General features: G+C 27.4%; 1 long non-coding RNA gene across 1 annotated transcript; it reads left to right on the forward strand.

Annotated features, from left to right (window-relative positions):
* LOC105851198 (uncharacterized) lies at positions 1 to 1,369 on the forward strand. The gene is made up of 3 exons (XR_001142937.3): positions 1 to 105; positions 447 to 524; positions 1,158 to 1,369. It is a non-coding gene; the product is annotated as an uncharacterized lncRNA (long non-coding RNA).
* The last annotated feature ends 1,683 nt before the right edge of the window (positions 1,370 to 3,052 follow it).

Here is a 3,052-nt window from a genome sequence, read left to right on the forward strand (position 1 = left end):
GCCTCCGCATCACTAGCGTCAATGGCTGAAAATTTTCAGCGTTCTGCAATTGAATTTGCTTGTTCTATGTAACACAACTCTTCCACCCACTTTCGTACCTTTCAGGTTTCCTCTTTTTTATATGTCTTCCACCATCTCATTATTATTTTATTCTAATTCTGCATATTCGTTGCGCCATAGATAACATAGACAAGATCATATTCGTTGGCACTGATATGCAGAAAGAACAGGCTATTTGTTGTATGTTGAATTTTCGCATGGTTTTATTGTATTGCTTTTTTATTTGTTTTGTGGGATATATTTTTCACCTTATGAGGAACTAGCATTTGGGGGATATCTATAATTTGTTGGCAATTATACAAGCAAAGTTTTCTTGCTCTGTGGGTGATCTTTTAGGTATCTAGATTTATCACCAATTTATGATCTTTAGCCTTTTTGTTTTGCAGATGTATTGATGGTAGCACGGGAGAATCCGGCTTTAGGTGTCGGTTTTGCTATTTCTGTTGCGCTTCTTGTTACGAGGGGTATTTTCCCATCTTTTGCACATACAAGTAACAAGTTTTCCTGCACCGTACTACTTAAGTTTTTCTTAAAATGTTCAATTAAGGAATTTTGCATCTTTAATTGTATATTGTTACAAGGGGCTATACTGTGGCAAAACTGGGGAAACTAATGCAGGATCAATGCTTGTTTCTTTTTATTTGTGTAATTTCATTACACTCCTTTCTCTTTTTGCTATTAGGTATGTCTTTGCTGTCACCACTAGAAATCAGCATAGTACGTCGTACTAAAACTCATTGATTTCATGATTTGACTCTTGGCAGTTTCCTTTTATTGTTGAACTTCTCACTTGCATTTGAATTTCCAACAATATATGAATTAAGGACAATGAACCACAACAAAGTATAACAATAAACAAATTCTTGAATAGTATCCACAATTAGTTTCACTTCACTAATAATCCATGTTAAACACAATAAACTATTTGTTGTGTGAAGCAGTCTTATTTTTATCCTCAATCCTCACATAAAATGCAATTCTATTTATCCCTGTTAATTGTTGTTATATGGACTGGTATGCAGTTTAAAAATGATTAAGTTAAAGTAAGTTTTGGTTGATAAGTAATAACTTTTGTCTCTATGTGCACTCTTTTGCAGGTAGTCACAAATCTACTAAACAGTGAACATTGGTCTGAGACCAATAAAAATTTAACCTTTCTGATGTAATTAGGATTTGTTGGATTTGATGAAGATAATGGAGATGATGACATTGATAGCTATCATATTGAATAGTATTTGTTTTTATTTTATTAATTTGGTTGTATCATATACTTGATCATACTTAGTTTTTTTTTTGGATCATGCTTGAATTAATGCTTAGTTTTGATTTTTGAACATGATATAAATTGTGTCGGAGTATTGCAATAGTATTTCAATTAAAGACTAATGTGAAATATTTAAAAAATGTATTTATAATAATGTTTTCATATATTTTTAGTTGAACTTTTCATATAAATAAAGAATTAGAAGAAATTTGAAAATAATATTGAGGCAAAAATTACCTGGGGATTTTCGGGTGCAAAATTTCATATGGATTTACCTGCGGATTTTCATGCGAACAATATTTGCAGGAATGGTGCTACAAATGTTTCTGCATGAAAAGTTGTAAGAAAATGCTTTAAGTTTACTAGTTGTTTGCTGCGGAATTCATCTACTTTTCCTGCGGATTTATCCGCAAGTATATTACCTGCGGATTTAAAAATCCTCAGGAAACAATTATCCACGAAGGTTTTACGTGGGGAATTAGTTCCGCCAATAAATCCGCAGGTAACGTGTGTTCCTGCGGATTTTTAGTTGAAATCCGCAGGAAAATCCGCAGGTAAAATGCTGATTTCTAGTAGTGCAAGAAGTTGTTCTACTCTATAAAATAAAATAAAATATGAACAAAATTAACATGCATATTCTAGAATGAAACATAAAAAAAATTTAATAACTTTTTATTTATTTAAATGATAATAACGCTAAACTAATATTCATTTCATATATTTTTTTTTATAATAGTCATTAAGGCTAATTTAGATATGAAATTAAATTTTCAATAAGAATTGCATAAATTAAATATATAATCAATCATAATTTTTAATGTACGTAATTTAATATAATTTTATTTATAATTCATTTTAGATGGAGTACTATATATTGGAAGTATATATATATATATATATATATATATATAGTATATCCTATATAATAACAGAATTATATATAGCATTCTCATTGAAAATACAAGTCTCATAATTTAAAAGAAGTTTCTAAAATATTGTGTTTATTAGAATTAAAAATATATCAAATTAATAAAAAAAAACATAATTTAAAATATTAATTAATATAAAATTTATTATTAATAAATAATGGCTTTTTTATATTATTTTACATTAAATTGAGTATAAACTGTAGAAACTCCTTATAGTAGAGGGATATTTTGTTTTGTGATAGGAGTGACATTCAATCAAGCTGATTCCCAAAAATAAATTTGGTGTTTTTTTGGGAATGGATCAAATTTATAATTCTGGTCTATGGCTTGGGAATTTAGCTTTTATGGTTCTATATATTCTCTTATCTATATTTATTATCATCTACAAAATCTGGTTGTGTGGCAAATATTGGAAAATAATCAAATTTTTGTTTAAATTACTTTTATTTACTTTAAACCTTTAACAATTTTTTTAATTACTTTTATTTGTTTTAACCTTCGTAAAAGAATTAGATTTTTCATTACTTAAAACCTGAAAATTCCTCATTTTCATTAAGACATGTATACAGGTTTAAAGCAAAGAACAGTATGATTTTAGTCATAAAGGTTTAAAACAAAGAAAAGTAATTAAACAAAAAATTTTAATATAGGTTTAAAGTAAATAAAAATAATAATTAAATTAAATAAAACAAAAATATTGAATTTTTTCAGAAAATTTTAAAGCAACAAAAAATTTACGCACTATGAAAATTTTAAAGCAACAAAAAATTGAATTCATGATCAGTCAACAATACTAGAA

The sequence above is a fragment of the Cicer arietinum genome, chromosome 6, assembly GCF_000331145.2.
Source record: "Cicer arietinum cultivar CDC Frontier isolate Library 1 chromosome 6, Cicar.CDCFrontier_v2.0, whole genome shotgun sequence".
Taxonomy (NCBI): domain Eukaryota; kingdom Viridiplantae; phylum Streptophyta; class Magnoliopsida; order Fabales; family Fabaceae; genus Cicer; species Cicer arietinum.